The following is a 19,934-nucleotide window of genomic DNA, read 5'->3' as shown; positions in this document are numbered from 1 at the left end:
CTTTTTTTACCCATTTTTCAGGAATTTTGGGTGGACATTCAGACCTTCTTGCAGCCGAAAACCTCCGCTCCCTCTTTTGATCATACATTGTCGGGCATTCGCACCTTATCTTACCCGCTTTTTACAAACTATAGTCAGACATTCACACCTTGCAGCTGAACCACCTCCGCTCCCTGTTTTGATCATGTATGGTCTGACAATACTACCTTTTCTTACCCGTTTGTGAATAATTAATCCCAAAATATTGAGCATAAAATAAGTCTTTATGCTGATGATGTATTACTTTTCCTTCAGAACTCACAGACGTCTCTCAGTCACACGATCACACTCATAAATAAATTCTCAGCACTTTCTGACTACTCTATCAACTGGTCTAAGACCACAGTTCTGCCCATTAACTGTAGGGTCCATAATATACCTGCGATCACTTTACAATCAGGAAATATTAGATATTTAGGCATAAACATTTCCTCCAGGCTCTCAGAGCTAACAAAGCTAAATTATGTGCAATTATTAAAGACAGTAGAGAACGATCTCTCGTTGGAAGTCCTTACCTATATCACTTATGGGGAGAGTTACATCCATTAAAATGATGATACTACCAAAAGTTAACTATTTGTTCTCAATGATCCCCATAAAACCATCTGCTACTTGGTTTAAGTCACTAGATTCATGCATCTCCAAATTTCTGTGGAAAAACAAACCAGTTTAAAAACCCTACAGAAGACCAAGGACAGTGGTGGATTAGATTTACCTCATTTTCAGCACTATTCCTTAGACAATAGGTTACAATATATATCAAAATGGTTTAAACCTTGTTGTTGTCACAGTTCCCAGAGACGTTGTAATCGTTGAGGATTCTATATTCACCCCCTCATTAGAGGCACGTAATGCAGATTGATGACACTGAATCTTCTTCTCTGTTCATTGCTGGCATCATTCCCAGCATCGTAAGTGTTCGTGGCATTGTTAGCCTCTTCTTCTGGATCTTGATATCGAGAATCCTTTTGTATTTCTGGTTTGTCAGTCCTCTGTCTTCGTTCACCGGAGTCTTTGTCTTTTTGTCCTTGAGTTTGGTGATTTTTTCTTCTTTTGATGCCTTGACACAATGTGACAGGTGATACCACGTGGGAGATCCTGTAACTTGGACTGCTGTCCCTGTGCTGCGAAATGGCTGTGCTGCTCAAATGGTCTCTCCTTCATCATGGTTACATGCTGCCATTCCGACATCTCGCCATTCCGACATGGGTCTCCAATTGTCGGAATGGCGACACTTAATTTTTTATCAAACGTCCCACCATTCCGACACTTTTTTCCTCCTATGGTCGGAATGGCGGTATGTTTTTTGTTTTTTTTAACATACCGCCATTCCGACAGTTCCTTTTAATAGCCTATTTTTTACCCAAAACATTTTGCACTAATGATATGCCGGCTGTGGCCTTTGCACATGCAGAGGCCACAGCCTTCGAAACAAACTTTAATAATCTATTATCAAAATCCCCTGAATTTCAAATATAAAAATACAGATATTAATGTAACTCTGGCGAGACTGAAACTGATTAAGCAGAAATACAGTGTCAGTGAGCTGTCACAGCAGCCAGCTGGAGTGGAGCTCTCCACAGAGCCCATGCGTCTTTTGCACGCTGTCATCATATGCAAAAGTAATAATTGCAATTACAGATATCACGGCTACTGCACAGGACACAGTTGCGAGCACTCTGCCTTGCCTTGCCAATAGGAGAAGAGAGAAATGACAGCATAGAACGTATAAAACACAACAAAATTCAGTAAAAACGTTTATTCATGTTATTCACGTGATTTATGAGTACTCACTCCAATTTTGGGAAGCGCGGATGGGCTTTGCGCATTTGGCACAAACACACAGCCGCAACGGTTGTAGCTTTATACAGCCTGTTGATATCTTAAGGACCTAACTGGTCACACCTGGGAGTAAATGTCATGTAGAGATTGTTTTTACATGACATTACAGCTGAACATATAGCTTTCATCCACAAACCAACGTGGGAGAGCCCGAAGACGCATGTGCCAGACGCACATAGGCATGCGTAAAACCAATTTTGACCACTTCATACTGTTTATTTGCTTTCTTTTAGTTAACTTTCGTTTCTTTTGGATTCTTGTGCGTGTTATGGAGCCGTTTTGGTCCATGTTTGTAAGCCTTTTTTTCCTGGATTAAATTTTCGGAAGTTGAAACAAGTGGCATTGGAGTGTGTGATTGAAAACCACCGCGGACTGCTTCTCCTCCTCCAGTTGCCGAGACTTTGTGTTTTTAATAACGCTTGTCTATAAACATGTGTTAAACATATAAATTGCATGAACAGAAAGAAGGGACTCACCTGTTGAGTAACACACATTTCCTTATACGGAAAGCCTTGTCGGAATGGTGGGACATTTGAACGTCAGAATAGCGGGATGTCGCAATGGTGGGATGTCGGAATATCGGGACGTTTGCATGTCGGAATGGTGGTATGTCGGAATGGTGGTATGTCGGAATGGTGGGATGTCGGAATAGCGGGATGTCGGAATGGCGGGATTTCGGAATGGGTGTTGCCACCCCCTTCATCATATACACAGTTATTTATACATCCCCTTCCACCATGAAGCGTTGTCCCTTTTTGTTTCTCTCTTTGTTCTTAAAATGCTGTTATGCATGTCTAAACCAATCCATTAAATTAGATCATTTTGGCAGTAAAGCGATCTACAATGTGCTTGGTCGCAAAGCTGCTCATCTGTGGTAAACAGCTCTTCAGAAAGGCATTCTTCAATTGATTTCACTAATTCTATGTAATAATTTTGTGATTTCCTACAAAACTACACTTCTTCTCCCATCTGTCTGAGTATTTAATATTGTCTGGGTCCCGTTAAAACATGTATTTTTCCCATCTAATTCCTTGTTTGCTTTAAAACAAGTATTCCCCATTTTCTATCCCTTCAGTAGCCAACCAGTTTGTATGGAGTACACTGGAGCAACTTGACTGATCAGTAAAACACTGCTTTTTTTGTCACCGCAAGGCTTCCCCCGTCGGTTGTTTCACTGAGACACTACTGAGTAACTATAACTCAACACAGTTTATACACATAACATTCCTATACATACTAACAAACAAACAAACAATTATTTATCGCAATTTTCTCATCTCTGTTTGAACGTACACCCAGGTAAATATTCCTGTAGTCTTCTCATACCGACTATGGACCCATTCATTGTTTAACTTCACTGTTTTGCAAATCCTAATTAAATATTACACATTGACATTGAACTTTACTTGATAAGCAGGTCTTCATTGCATTCAGCAGCCTATATGTGAGCATCTATGTGTAAGCTGTTCTTCTTTGCATTTATCAGCAGCAAGCAATTCTTCATTGCACATGCATATGAAAATAGTAAAACAATTCCAATGCGTTAGCGAAACCTTCTATATCAGGAGTGTCCATCATGATGCTGGGAATAGAACCTCTTTCCTAGAATAGTTCAACCTTCATTACTCAACTGATCATAACTCCGCAATGAGCACATTTCAAAGTATCATTCCTCTACATGTATTCAAAAATCTATGTGTAAATGTTTAATATTTCTTATATTTGTTGATGTCATTCTGTGTGCATGTGGCCTAAACCCAATCTCTGTGTGGCAATTTTAATTTAAACAAGTTGAACTCTGCCTCTGATCATTTAAAAAAGGTGTGTACCAATATCAACCTTTCTCAGGTAATTACTGATCCTACAAAACCAAAGAGATCCTTCAAGGTTGTCCCTGATTGGCTCAATCTTAACATATCAAAGGTAGAAAATCCGCAGTATCTGAACTTGGTTTTAGTTATCACTGCTCAATAGCCTGTATCAGAATTGCAAAAATGAAAACATTAGGTCCACGCTTGGTATCCAGATCCTGAAACATCTCCATGAGCAGGCTATTTTTTAACTGATCTGTTGAATAGTTATATGACACTGTTAAAATCCCAGATGAAGATCTAGCACTTGACCATTTTTGTAAATCTTCTAATTCCATAGTTGATAAACACGCCCCTTTTAAAAAGTATAGAACTTAGAACAGGTCTATCCCTGGCTTTCGGCAGAACTGTCTTCTTTACTTTTTTTTCCCCTTGTCCTGTTCAGCATTATGTCAGAAGAATTGTAGTCTGAATACCTTTGATGCCAAACAGATTTGTTTTGCCAAGGGAAGTTTTATAAATGTAAAGCTCCCCTTGATGCCCATTTATTTATTTCTGTTTACAATATATGACATGAACTGAACTGAACCGGACCGGGGGACAAGGAAAGAAGAAGAGGAAAGAAGAGGAAACAGAACAAAAATAGAAACAAAAACCAGACAACCAGCTGCTACACCTGTAAAAAACAAAACAGACAACAATCCATGGCCTATGAGGGGAATCCAGCCTTAGCGCCACCAGGAGCACCTGAAAGCAGACAAGCAGAGAAAAAACAAACACACAAACAAACAAAAACAAGCACAAGAAGCGGCAATCGCATACAACACAGCTGTGGATATAGATGACCTGAGACGACATGATAATACATCAACTGCTTAGTGACCATGCTACTGGACTAATGAATGTGTGTGTGTGTGTGTGAGAACATGCAACACCCATGGCACAGGACCTACATGATAACCGTGCTTAGTTATGAGTGTATAAGCGTACAGGGCCACAATCCACAGCCCCCCCTCCCAAGCAATCAGAAGCAGGCAGAGAGGGCCACAAGACCCAGGCCACCAGCAGCCCCCACAGAGCACAGAACCCAGGCAGCCCACTGCAGGGGCAACCACGCATCCACCCAGAAGACTGCAGAGGAAGCCCCCGGAAAGAGCCCCCATAAGCATAGGGCAGAGGCACTCCGGGAACCAGGGGTAACAGCCCACCGACCCCGCCAGGCCCCAGCCGCCCAGACATGGGCCGTGCACTGGACCTGGGCCCCAGGAGCCCGAGCGCCCCCAAACCCCCCGGCAGAGGCCCCACCCAATACCCAGGAGGGCCAAGCGCCCCAGACAGCCACAAAGTGGGTCAGCGCCTGCCCCAGCGCCCCTGGCCAAGTGCCCTGGGAGTCAAGACGTGCCCACAGGTGGGTGAAGTCGCGAGCAGTGGGGAGAGGCAACGCTGATGCCCCATCGGGAGAAACACAGGCAGGCCAGGGGACAGCAAGTCCCAGATCCAGGCCCAATCATTACCACACACACTTTCACGTCCCATACATCCACACATCCACACATCCTACCTCCCTCAACTCTGCTGGGGTGTAGTGCAGCGGGCACACCAGGAGGCCAGCAACCCCCCAGCCACCACAGACCCCGAACCAGCAGAACAATTAATTAATCCTCCTGGCCCCTCCTGCCCCGAGCAGACACCAGGAAGCAGGGGTGTGCGAAGAAGACCCCTCCCCTCACCCTTCTGGCTCTTCAATATTTTCTAATAGTGAGCAATTAAAATTGAGGGGCAGCCAAACTTGTAGAACTGGGAGCGCGGCACTCTGGGCAGCCTACATACCCAAAGAGCCCCGCCCACCAGATGCCACTCAGTGTAACCACCCCCCAAGACCTAATGTGTGTGTGTGAGTGTGTTTGATAAGTAGTAATGTCTAAGGTGTAATTAAAACAGGGGCAGGGAACTGCAGAGTGCAACCAAAGGGGACCACCTACGTGGCCCCATCCACTACACCCCACCGAACACACACGCCCCCAAAACCCTTCATGTGTGAGTGTGTGCTGTGTACAGGTGCCAGAAGGGAGAGGGGTATGGGGATATATACCGGGGGAGCTACTCTCCCCCAGAGAGGGCAGCCAGGGACTGGCTGCAATAGGCATCCCCGCTACCTGGGAGCCAACAATGGGCAGGAGGGCCTGATGTCCACCAGGCTCGGGGCCTGCAGCGACCATATTCCGGGAGCTACTGTACCCCCAGAAGGTACCCATCCCGCCCCACCCCACTCAACCCAACCCCACCCAGGAGGACCTCTACAAAAAACAAACAAACAACATCAAAAAACAAACAAACAAACCACCCGGTCACACCAGTCGCAGCAGCCCGGGCCTGAGACCCACCATCACCAAGCAACCCACCACCACCACTATGTGATAAAACTAATCAGAGGGGACCAGAGAGAATGAAATTCAGCCAATTGATGTTTTGAGGAGGCAGACATTGTTTCCATGCTAATATAATCTAAAAGAAAATTTCTAAACTGGTTAATACACAGATTGTTCTTCGCTTTCCAGTTCATGAGAATAGTTTTCTTTGCGATACATAACACTGTGACAACCATGTGTGCTGAGTTAATTTCCATGTTGATGTTGTCTAAGTCACCCAGTATGCACAGTGTGGGGCATGCAGGGATGCTACACTTTAGCCATGTTGATAGGTCCTCACAGACTTCAAGCCAGAACTTCTGGACAGGCGCAGAAAACCACAAAGCGTGTGCATAATCATCAGGTGTGTTATCTGTGCAATGTGAGCAGATGTTTGAGTGTGTTAGACCCATCCTGAACATCCTTTGTCCTGTATAGTGTGTTCTATGAAGGATTTTGTATTGTATGAGCTGTAAATTAGGATTTCGAGTCTTTATGAAGGTGTTCAAACATATTTGTGGTTAGAAGCTATGACCAGAACTGATGGATAAATCTGCCTCCATTTTTGAGGATGGAAGAGACATTGTGTCATCTATCTTAGACAATAATTTATATATTTTTGATAGTAGTTTTGGGGTACAGATGCTTAGAAATTCTGCTACCCTAGTCGGGGGTTGTAAGTCTGGTTGGTGGAGGATATATCCATCCATCCATCCATCATCTGCCGCTTATCCGGGGGTCGGGTCGCGGGGGCAGCAGCTTGAGCAGAGAAACCCAGACGTCTCTGTCCCCGGCCACTTCCTCCAGCTCTTCCGGGGGGACCCCGAGGCGTTCCCAGGCCAGCCGAGAGACATAGTCTCTCCAACGTGTCCTGGGTCTCCCCCGGGGTCTCCTCCCAGTGGGACGTGCCCGGAACACCTCCCCAGGGAGGCGCCCAGGGGGCATCCTAACCAGATGCCCGAGCCACCTCATCTGACTCCTCTCAATGCGGAGGAGCAGCGGTTCTACTCCGAGCCCCTCCCGGATGACTGAGCTTCTCACCCTATCTCTAAGGGAGAGCCCAGACACCCTGCGGAGGAAACCCATTTCGGCCGCTTGTATTCGCGATCTTGTTCTTTCGGTCACTACCCACAACTCGTGACCATAGGTGAGGATGGGAACGTAGATTGACCAGTAAGTAGAGAGCTTCGCCTTCTGGCTCAGCTCCCTCTTCACAACGACGGGTCGGTGCAGAGCCTGCAACACTGCAGGCGCCGCACCGATCCGCCCGTCAATCTCCCGCTCCAAAGAGCCCCCATAAGCATAGGGCAGAGGCACTCCGGGAACCAGGGGTAACAGCCCACCGACCCCGCCAGGCCCCAGCCGCCCAGACATGGGCCGTGCACTGGACCTGGGCCCCAGGAGCCCGAGCGCCCCCAAACCCCCCGGCAGAGGCCCCACCCAATACCCAGGAGGGCCAAGCGCCCCAGACAGCCACAAAGTGGGTCAGCGCCTGCCCCAGCGCCCCTGGCCAAGTGCCCTGGGAGTCAAGACGTGCCCACAGGTGGGTGAAGTCGCGAGCAGTGGGGAGAGGCAACGCTGATGCCCCATCGGGAGAAACACAGGCAGGCCAGGCGACAGCAAGTCCCAGATCCAGGCCCAATCATTACCACACACACTTTCACGTCCCATACATCCACACATCCACACATCCTACCTCCCTCGACTCTGCTGGGGTGTAGTGCAGCGGGCACACCAGGAGGCCAGCAACCCCCCAGCCACCACAGACCCCGAACCAGCAGAACAATTAATTAATCCTCCTGGCCCCTCCTGCCCCGAGCAGACACCAGGAAGCAGGGGTGTGCGAAGAAGACCCCTCCCCTCACCCTTCTGGCTCTTCAATATTTTCTAATAGTGAGCAATTAAAATTGAGGGGCAGCCAAACTTGTAGAACTGGGAGCGCGGCACTCTGGGCAGCCTACATACCCAAAGAGCCCCGCCCACCAGATGCCACTCAGTGTAACCACCCCCCAAGACCTAATGTGTGTGTGTGAGTGTGTTTGATAAGTAGTAATGTCTAAGGTGTAATTAAAACAGGGGCAAGGAACTGCAGAGTGCAACCAAAGGGGACCACCTACGTGGCCCCATCCACTACACCCCACCGAACACACACGCCCCCAAAACCCTTCATGTGTGAGTGTGTGCTGTGTACAGGAGCAAGAAGGGAGAGGGGTATGGGGATATATACCGGGGGAGCTACTCTCCCCCAGAGAGGGCAGCCAGGGACTGGCTGCAATAGGCATCCCCGCTACCTGGGAGCCAACAATGGGCAGGAGGGCCTGATGTCCACCAGGCTCGGGGCCTGCAGCGACCATATTCCGGGAGCTACTGTACCCCCAGAAGGTACCCATCCCGCCCCACCCCACTCAACCCAACCCCACCCAGGAGGACCTCTACAAAAAACAAACAAACAACATCAAAAAACAAACAAACAAACCACCCGGTCACACCAGTCGCAGCAGCCCGGGCCTCAGACCCACCATCACCCAGCAACCCACCACCACCACTATGTGATAAAACTAATCAGAGGGGACCAGAGAGAATGAAATTCAGCCAATTGATGTTTTGAGGAGGCAGACATTGTTTCCATGCTAATATAATCTAAAAGAAAATTTCTAAACTGGTTAATACACAGATTGTTCTTCGCTTTCCAGTTCATGAGAATAGTTTTCTTTGCGATACATAACACTGTGACAACCATGTGTGCTGAGTTAATTTCCATGTTGATGTTGTCTAAGTCACCCAGTATGCACAGTGTGGGGCATGCAGGGATGCTACACTTTAGCCATGTTGATAGGTCCTCACAGACTTCAAGCCAGAACTTCTGGACAGGCGCAGAAAACCACAAAGCGTGTGCATAATCATCAGGTGTGTTATCTGTGCAATGTGAGCAGATGTTTGAGTGTGTTAGACCCATTCTGAACATCCTTTGTCCTGTATAGTGTGTTCTATGAAGGATTTTGTATTGTATGAGCTGTAAATTAGGATTTCGAGTCTTTATGAAGGTGTTCAAACATATTTGTGGTTAGAAGCTATGACCAGAACTGATGGATAAATCTGCCTCCCATTTTGAGGATGGAAGAGACATTGTGTCATCTATCTTAGACAATAATTTATATATTTTTGATAGTAGTTTTGGGGTACAGATGCTTAGAAATTCTGCTACCCTAGTCGGGGGTTGTAAGTCTGGTTGGTGGAGGATATATCCATCCATCCATCCATCATCTGCCGCTTATCCGGGGGTCGGGTCGCGGGGGCAGCAGCTTGAGCAGAGAAACCCAGACGTCTCTGTCCCCGGCCACTTCCTCCAGCTCTTCCGGGGGGACCCCGAGGCGTTCCCAGGCCAGCCGAGAGACATAGTCTCTCCAACGTGTCCTGGGTCTCCCCCGGGGTCTCCTCCCAGTGGGACGTGCCCGGAACACCTCCCCAGGGAGGCGCCCAGGGGGCATCCTAACCAGATGCCCGAGCCACCTCATCTGACTCCTCTCAATGCGGAGGAGCAGCGGTTCTACTCCGAGCCCCTCCCGGATGACTGAGCTTCTCACCCTATCTCTAAGGGAGAGCCCAGACACCCTGCGGAGGAAACCCATTTCGGCCGCTTGTATTCGCGATCTTGTTCTTTCGGTCACTACCCACAACTCGTGACCATAGGTGAGGATGGGAACGTAGATTGACCAGTAAGTAGAGAGCTTCGCCTTCTGGCTCAGCTCCCTCTTCACAACGACGGGTCGGTGCAGAGCCTGCAACACTGAAGGCGCCGCACCGATCCGCCCGTCAATCTCCCGCTCCATTCGTCCGTCACTCGTGAACAAGACCCCGAGATACTTGAACTCCTCCTCTTGGGGAAGGATCTCATTCCCGACCCGGAGAGAGCATTCCACCCTTTTCCGGCTGAGAACCATAGTCTCGGATTTGGAGGTGCTGATTCTCATCCCAGCCGCTTCACACTCGGCTGCGAATCACTCCAGTGAGAGCTGAATGTCACGGCCTGACGACGCTAACAGAACCACATCATCTGCAAAAAGCAGAGACCCGATTCTGAGGTCGCCAAATGGGACACCCTCAACGCCCTGGCTCCGCCTAGAAATTCTGTCCATAAAAGTTAGGAACAGAATCGGTGACAAAGGGCAGCCCTGACGGAGTCCAACTCTCACCGGAAACGTATCCGACTTACTGCCGGCAATGCGGACCAAACTCTGGCACCGGTCATACAGAGACCGAACGGCCCCTATCAAGGGGTCCGGCACTCCATATTCCCGGAGCACCCCCCACAGGACTTCACGAGGGACACGGTCGAACGCTTTCTCCAAGTCCACAAAACACATGTAGACTGGTTGGGCGAACTCCCATGCACCCTCCAAGATCCTGCCGAGGGTATAGAACTGGTCCACTGTTCCACGGCCAGGACGAAAGCCACACTGCATCTCCTGAATCCGAGGCTTGATTATCCGACGGATCCTCCTCTCCAATACCCCCGAATAGACCTTACCAGGGAGGCTGAGGAGTGTGATACCCCTATAGTTGGAACACACCCTCCGGTCCCCCTTTTTAAAGAGGGGGACCACCACCCCAATCTGCCAGTTCAGAGGCACTGTCCCCGATGTCCACGCGATACTGCAGAGGCGTGTCAGCCAAGACAGCCCTACAACATCCAGAGCCTTGAGAAACTCAGGACGGACCTCATCCACCCCCGGGGCCTTGCCACCGAGGAGCTTTTTAACCACCTCGGCAACCTCAGCCCCAGAAATGGGAGGCCCCGTCTCCGAGCTCTCCGACTCTGCCTCTTCCGAGCACGTGTTGGTAGGATTGAGGAGTTCCTCGAAGTACTCCCCCCACCGACTCACAACATCCCTAGTTGAGGTCAGCAAAGCCCCGTCCCCACTGTAAACAGTGTTGACTGTGAGCCGCTTCCCCCCCCCTGAGACGCCGGATGGTGGACCAGAATCTTTACGAGGCCGTCCGGAAATCGTTCTCCATGGTCTCACCGAACTCCTCCCAGGCCCGAGTTTTTGCCTCAGCAACTGCCGAAGCCGTGGCCCGTCTGGCCCGTCGGTACCTATCAGCTTCTTCCAGGGTCCCACTGGCCAAAAAGGCCCGATAGGACTCCTTCTTCAGCTTGACGGCTTCCCTCACCACTGGTGTCCACCAGCAGGTTCGAGGGTTGCCGCCACGACAGGCACCGACCACCTTACGGCCACAACTCCGACCAGCTGCCTCGGCAATGGAGTCACGGAACATGGCCCATTCGGACTCAATGTCCCCCACCTCAAATATGGTTGAAGCTCTGCCGGAGGTGGGAGTTAAAGCTCCTTCTGACGGGGGATTCTGACAAACGCTCCCAGCAGACCCTCACAATACGTTTGGGCCTGCCAGGTCTGATCGGCATCCTCCCCCACCAGCGGAGCCAACTCACCACCAGGTGGTGATCAGTTGACAGCTCCGCCCCTCTCTTCACCCGAGTGTCCAGGACATACGGCCGCAAGTCCGATGATACAACCACAAAGTCGATCATCGAACTGCGGCCAAGGGTGTCCTGGTGCCAAGTGCACATATGGACACCCTTATGCCTGAACATGGTGTTCGTTATGGACAGTCTATGACTGGCACAGAAGTCCAACAACATAACACCACTCTGATTCAGATCGGGGGGGCCGTTCCTCCCAATCACACCCCTCCAGGTCTCACTGTCATTGCCCACGTGAGCATTGAAGTCCCCCAGCAGAATGAGGGAGTCTCCGGTAGGAGCATTCTCCAGTGCCTCCCCCAGAGACTCCAAAAAGGGTAGGTACTCTGAACTGCTGTTTGGCGCATAGGCACAAACAACAGTCAGGACTCGTCCCCCCACCCAAAGGCGGAGGGAGGCTACCCTCTCGTTCACTGGGGTAAACCCCAATGTACTGGCACACAGCCGGGGGGCAATAAGTATGCCCACACCTGCTCTGCGCCTCTCACCACGGGCAACTCCAGAGTGGAAGAGAGTCCAACCCCTCTCAAGAGTACTGGTTCCAGATCCCAAGCCGTGCGTCGAGGTGAGTCCGACTATATCTAACGGTCTGATGAAGTTTCAACAATAAACAACAAACTTTGTATTATGAGAAAGAACCAGACTCATTCTTCAGGAATCCGAAAATAAGCTCTATTTTACGAGTTATGCACGAATTCGGATTCTCCTATAAAACGAATTCCTTAACTCAAACCAAGTTAAGACTGCTTTGTCCTTCATATTTATTCATGTCTAATCAAGTTTCAATGATAAACAACGTTGTACTTTGTAGAATGAGAAAGAACTTCTTCAGCAATAAGCATCTCTCGACAAATGACGAAATACAGATTTTGCTATAAAATTAATTGCTATCAGCCTGACTTAAAACTGTTTGTCTTCCTTATTTATCCACTTCAAATCAAGTTTCAACAATTAAAAAAATTTTGTAGTTTGAGAAAGAACAACTTAATCTTGAGCAATCAGTATAAAAAGAGGGTAAGCAAAGGTGCGAATGTCAAACCATACATGATCAAAACAGGGAGCGGAGGTGTTTGGCTGAGACAAGGTGTGAATGTCCACCCATAATTAATGAAAAGCGAGCAACAAGTAGGTTCGAATGCCCAACCATACATCATCAAAAGCAGGAGTGGATATGTTCGGCTACAAGAAGGTTTGAACGTCTGACCATAGTTTGTAAAAAGCGGGTAAGAAAAGGTTCGAATGCCCGAACATACACCATCAAAGGAGGGAGCGGAGGTGTTCCGCTGTAAGAAGGTGTGAATGTCCGACCATAGTTGGTAAAAAACGGGTAAGAAAAGGTTAAAATACCCGACTGTACACAATCAGTAGCGGGTGCGGAGTTGTTCGGCTACTAAAAGGTGTGAAAGTCCGACCATGGTTTGTAAAAAGCGGGTAAGAAAAGGTGCGAATGCCCGAAAATGTATGATCAAAAGAGGGAGCGGAGGTGTTCGGCTGCAAGAAGGTGTGAATGTACACCCATAATTACTGAAAAATGGGTAAGAAAAGGTGCGAATGCCCAACTATACATAATCAAAAGCAGGAGTGGATGTGTTCGGCTCCAAGAAGGGTTGAATGTCTGACCATAGTTTGTAAAAAGCAGGTAAGAAAAGGTTTGACTGCCCGAACATACACCATCAAAAGAGGGAGCGGAGGTGTTCCGCTGTAAGAAGGTGTGAATGTCCGACCATAGTTGGTAAAAAGCGGGTAAGAAAAGGTTAAAATACCCGACTGTACACAATCAATAGCGGGAGCGGAGTTGTTCGGCTACTAAAAGATGTGAAAGTCAGACTATGGTTTGTAAAAAGCGGGTAAGAAAAGGTGCTAATGCCCGACAATGTATGATCAAAAGAGGGAGCGGAGGTGTTCGGCTGCAAGAAGGTCTGAATGTCCAACCATAATTTGTAAAAACCGGGAAGGAAAGGCTCGAAAGCCCGACTATACACCATCATAAGCGGGAGCAGAGTGGTTCAGCTGCAAGAAGGTCTGAATGTCCATCAATAATTGCTTTAAAACATGAAAGAAAATTTTCGAATATCATCCGCACATGATCATAAGAAGGAGAGGAGGTGTTCAGCTGCAAGAAGGTGTGAATGTCCACCCATAATTCCTGAAAAATGGGTAAAAAAAGGTGCGAATGCCCAACCATACATTATCAAAAGCAGATGTGAATGTCAGATCATAATTTGCAAAAAGCTGATGAGAAAGTGTGAGAATGCCCGACTATACACCATCAAATGCGGGAGCGGAGGTGTTCGGCTCTGAGTAGGTGTGAATGTCCGACCATAATTGCTGAAAAATGTGTTAGAAAAGGAAAGAATGCTGGACCATACATCATCAAAAGCAAGAGAGGTGGTGTTCGGCTGCAAAAAGGTGTAAATGTTCGACTAAAGTTTGTAAAAAGCGGGTAAGACATGGTGCGAATGCCTGACAAGGTATGATCAAAAGCAGGAGCGGAGGTGTTCAGCTGCAAGAAGGTCTAAATGTCCATCAATAATTGCTAGAAAACATGAAAGAAAATTTTCGAAAATCAAACCGCACATGATCATAAGTGGGAGAGGAGGTGTTCAGCTGCAAGAAGGTGTGAATGTCCACCCATTATTCCTGACAAATGGGTAAAAAAAAGGTGCGAATGCCCAACCATACATCATCAAAAGCAGGAGTGGATGTGTTCGGATACAAGAAGGTGTGAACGTCCAACCAAAGTTTGTAAAAAGCAGTTAAGAAAAGGTTTGAATATCCAACCAAACATAATCAAAAGCGGGAGCATAGCTTTTCGACTGCAAGTAGGTGTGAATGTCAGATCATAATTTGCAAAAAGCTGATGAGAAAGGGTGAGAATGTCCGACTGCACACCATCAAATGCGGGAGCGGAGTTGTTCGGCTGTGAGTAGGTGTGAATCTCCGACTGTAATTTCTGAAAAATGTGTTAGAAAAGGTAAGAATGCCGGTCCATACATCATCAAAAGCGAGAGAGGTGGTGTTCGGCTGCAAGTAGGTGTGAATGTCCAGCCATAATTACTCACAAACGGGTAAGAAAAGGTAGTATTGCCAGACCATACATGATCAAAACAGGGAGCGGAGGTGGTTCAGCTGCAAGAAGGTGTGAATGTCTCACTAAAGTTCAAATATATTAACAAAAGCGGGAGGAGAGGTCTTCGGATGAGAGTGGTTGAGAATTTCCAACCATAATCTATAAAATTCGGTGAAAAAAAGGTGTGATAGAACACTAAAAGGTGGAGCGGAAGTGTTCGGCTGCAAGAAGGTGTGAATGTCCGACTATATTTGGTGAAAAGCAAGTGAAGCAAGGTCTGAATGCCCAACCTTACATTATCAAAAGCGAGATCAGAGGTGTTTGGCTGCAAGAAGGCCATAGTTTGCCAAAAGCGGGTAAGCTGCGAATGACCAACTAAATATCAACAAAAGTGGGGGCGGAGGTCTTCGGATGCAACTGGGTGTGAACATCCCTCCATACAAGTATGGTGGAGAGGAAGCTGTGAACAGCCGACCATAGTTTGCAAAAAGCGGGTGAGACAAGGTGCGAATGTCCAACCATACATGATCAAAACAGGGAGCGGAGGTGTTTGGCTGTGACAAGGTGTGAATGTCCACCCAAAATTAATGAAAAGCGGGCAAAAAGTAGGTTTGAATGCCCAAGCATACATCATCAAAAGAGGGAGCAGAGGTTTTCGGCTACAAGAAGGTTTGAATGTCCGACCATAGTTTGTAAAAAGCGGGTAAGAAAAGGTTCAAATGCCTGACTATACACCATCAAAAGCGGTAGCGGAGATGTTCCGCTGTAAGACGGTGTGAATGTCCGACCATAGTTGGTAAAAAGCGGGTAAGAAAAGGTTAAAATACCCGACTGTACACAATCAATAGCGGGAGCGGAGTTGTTCGGCTACAAGAAGGTGTGAAAGTCCAACCATCGTTTGTAAAAAGCTGGTAAGAAAAGGTTCGAATGCCAGAATATATACCATCAAAAGCGGATGCGGAGGTGTTCGGCTGCAAGAAGGTGTGAACGTCCGACCAAAGTTGGCAAAAAGCAGTAAAGAAAAGGTTCGAATATCCAAACATAATTAAAAGCGAGAGAGATTGTGTTCAGCTGCAAGTAGGTGTGAATATCCAGCCATAATTACTCACAAACGGGTAAGAAAATGTAGTATTGCCAGACCATACATGATCAAAACAGGGAGCGGAGGTGGTTTAGCTGCAAAAAGGGGTGAATGTCCAACTAAAGTTCAAATATATTAACAAAAGCGGGAGGAGAGGTCTTCGGATTAGAGTGGTTGAAATTTCCAACCATAATCTATAAAATGCGGTGAAAAAAAAAGGTGTGAAGGAATGAATTTTATAGCAAAATCCGAAATCATGCATAACTCTGCAAAAGGAACGTATTGCTCAACCAAAGGGATGCTTCTTTCTCATTCAGGGTAATATGAGGAACTTTATGCTTGATACATTTTAGACATGGATAACTATGAAGGACAAAGCAATTTTAACTTGGTTTGAGCAAAGCAATTCATTTTAAAGGAAAATCCGAAATCGTGCAGGACTCATGAAAGTAAGCTTATTCTCGGATTCCTGATCCTCCAGTGTTGCTCTTTCCTATACTGCAAAATACAGCCTTGTTCTTTGTTGAAATCGATATAGACATTGATAAATATGAAGGACAAAGCAGTTTCCACTTTGTTTGAGTGAAGGAATTAATTTTATAGCAAAATCCCAAATCAAGCAGAACGTATGAAAATAAGCTTGTTTTCGGATTCCTGATCCTTCAGTGTTGCTATTTCTTCTACTGCAAAATACAATGTTGTTCTTTGTTGAAGTCAATCTAGACATTGATAAATATGAAGGACAAAGCAGTTTTAACATAGTTTGAGTAAAGGAATTCATTTTATACATAAAATCCCAAATCATGCAGAACGTATGAAAATAAGCTTATTCTCGGATTCCTGTTCCTTCAAGTGTTGCTCGTTCTACTACTGCAAAATACAATGTTGTTCTTTGTTGAAGTAAATCTAGACATTGATAAATATGAAGGACAAAGCAGTTTCCACTTTGTTTGAGTGAAGGAATTAATCTTATAGCAAAATCCCAAATCAAGCAGAACGTATGACAATAAGCTTGTTTTCGGATTCCTGATCCTTCAGTGTTGCTATTTCTTCTACTGCAAAATACAATGTTGTTCTTTGTTGAAGTCAATCTAGACATTGATAAATATGAAGGACAAAGCAGTTTTAACATAGTTTGAGTAAAGGAATTCATTTTATACATAAAATCCCAAATCATGCAGAACGTATGAAAAGAAGCTTATTCTCGGATTCCTGTTCCTTCAAGTGTTGCTCTTTCTACTACTGCAAAATACAATGTTGTTCTTTGTTGAAGTAAATCTAGACATTGATAAATATGAAGGACAAAGCAGTTTTCACTTGGTTTGAGTGAAGGATTTGCAGCTGAAAACCTCCCGCTCCCGCTTTTGATTGTGTATAGTCGGGCTTTCGAGCCTTTTCTTACCCGGTTTTTAGAAATTATGGTTGGACATTCAGACCTTGCAGCCGAAGACCTCCACTCCCTCTTTTGATCATACATTGTCGGGCATTCGCACCTTGTCTTACCCGCTTTTTACAAACTATAGTCAGACATTCACACCTTGCAGCTGAACCACCTCAGCTCCCTGTTTTGATCATGTATGGTCTGGCAATACTACCTTTTCTTACCCGTTTGTGAGTAATTATGGCTGGACATTCACACCTACTTGCAGTCGAACAGCTCTGCTCCCGCTTTTGATGGTATATATTCGGGCATTCGAACCTTTTCTTAACTGCTTTTTGCAAACTTTGGTCGGACGTTCACACCTTCTTGCAGCCGAACACCTCCGCTTCCGCTTTTGATGGTATATATTCGGGCATTCGAACCTTTTCTTAGCAGCTTTTTACAAACCATGGTTGAACTTTCACACCTTCTTGTAGCCGAACACCTCCGCTCCCGCTTTTGATGGTGTATAGTCAGGCATTTGAACCTTTTCTTACCCGCTTTTTACAAACTATGGTCGGACATTCAAACCTTCTTGTAGCCGAAAACCTCCGCTCCCTCTTTTGATCATACATTGTCGGGCATTCGCACCTTTTCTTACCCGTTTTTTACAAACCATGGTCGGACTGTCACACATTCTTGTAGCCAAACACATCCGCTCCCGCTATTGATTGTGAACAGTCGGGTATTTTAACCTTTTCTTACCCGTTTTTTACCAACTATGGTCGGACATTCACACCTTCTTACAGCGGAACACCTCCGCTCCCTCTTTTCATGGTGTATGTTTGGGCATTCGAACCTTTTCTTACCCGCTTTTTACAAACTATGCTCGGACATTCAAACCTTCTTGTAGCCGAACACATCCACTCCTGCTTTTGATGATGTATGGTTGGGCATTCAAACCTACTTGTTGCCCGCTTTTCATTAATTTTGGGTGGACATTCACACCTTGTCACAGCCAAACACCTCCGCTCCCTGTTTTGATCATGTATGGTTGGACATTCGCACCTTTTCTCACCCGCTTTTTGCCAACTATGGTCGGCTGTTCACAGCTTCCTCTCCACCATACTTGTATGGTGGGATATTCACACCCACTTGCATCCGAAGACCTTTTTTTGATATTTAGTCCGTCATTCGCAGCTTACCCGCTTTTGGCAAACTATGGCCTTCATGCAGCCAAACACCTCTGATCTCGCTTTTGATGATGTAAGGTTGGGCATTCAGACCTTGCTTCACCTGCTTTTCACCAAATATAGTCGGACATTCACACCTTCTTGCAGCCGAACACTTCCGCTCCACCTTTTAGTGTTCTATCACACCTTTTTTTTCACCGCATTTTATAGATTATGGTTGGAAATTCTCAACCACTCTCATCCGAAGACCTCTCCTCCCGCTTTTGTAAATATATTTGAACTTTAGTCGGACATTCACACCTTCTTGCAGCTGAACCACCTCCGCTCCCTGTTTTGATCATGTATGGTCTGGCAATACTACCTTTTCTTACCCGTTTGTTAGTAATTATGGCTGGACATTCACACCTACTTGCAGCCGAACACCACCTCTTCCGCTTTTGATGATGTATGGACCGGCATTCTTACCTTTTCTAACACATTTTTCAGCAATTATGGTCGGACATTCACACTTACTCACAGCCGAACAAATCCGCTCCCGCATTTGATGGTGTATAGTCGGGCATTCTCACCCTTTCTCATCAGCTTTTTGCAAATTATGATCTGACATTCACACCTGCTTTTGATAATGTATGGTTGGGCATTCGCACCTTTTCTTACCCATTTTTCAGTAATTATGGGTGGACATTCACACCTTCTTGCAGCTGAACACCTCCTCTCCCGCTATTGATTGTGTACAGTCGGGTATTTTAACCTTTTCTTACCCGCTTTTTACCAAATATGGTCGGACATTCACACCGTCTTACAGCGGAACACCTCTGCTCCCGCTTTTGATGGTGTATAGTCAGGCATTTGAACCTTTTCTTACCCGCTTTTTACAAACTATGGTCGGACATTCAAACCTTCTTGTAGCCGAAAACCTCCGCTCCCTCTTTTGATTATACATTGTTGGGCATTCGCACCTTATTTACAAACTATAGTCACACATTCACACCTTGCAGCTGAGCCACCTCAGCTCCCTGTTTTGATAGTGTATGTTCGGGCATTCGAACCTATTCTTACCCCCTTTTTACAAACTATGCTCGGAGATTCACACCTACTCACAGCTGAACAACTCCGCTCCCGCATTTGATGATGTCTTGTCCGGCATTCTAGTCTCTTCTAACACATTTTTCAGCAATTATGGTCGGACATTCACACCTACTCACAGCCGAACACTTCCGCTCCCGTATTTGATGGTGTATAGCCGGGCATTCTCACCCTTTCTCATCAGCTTTTTGCAAATTATGATCTGACATTCACACCTACTTGCAGTCGAACAGCTCTGCTCCCGCTTTTGATTATGTTTGGTTGGATATTCGAACCTTTTCTTAACTGCTTTTTACAAACTTTGGTCGGACGTTCACACCTTCTTGCAGCCGAACACATCCACTTCCACTTTTGATGGTATATATTCGGGCATTCGAACCTTTTCTTACCCGCTTTTTACAAACCGTGGTCGGACTTTCACACCTTCTTGTAGCCAAACAACTCCGCTCCCGCTATTGATTGTGTACAGTCGGGTATTTTAACCTTTTCTTACCCGCTTTTTACCAACTATGGTCGGACATTTACACCTTCTTACAGCGGA

This window comes from Leuresthes tenuis, unplaced genomic scaffold (genome assembly GCF_036924035.1).
Source record: "Leuresthes tenuis unplaced genomic scaffold, fLeuTen1.0.hap1 SCAF_22, whole genome shotgun sequence".
Taxonomy (NCBI): Eukaryota; Metazoa; Chordata; class Actinopteri; order Atheriniformes; family Atherinopsidae; genus Leuresthes; species Leuresthes tenuis.
The sequence above is the reverse complement of the archived record's forward strand: the minus strand, read 5'-3'. Positions refer to the sequence as shown.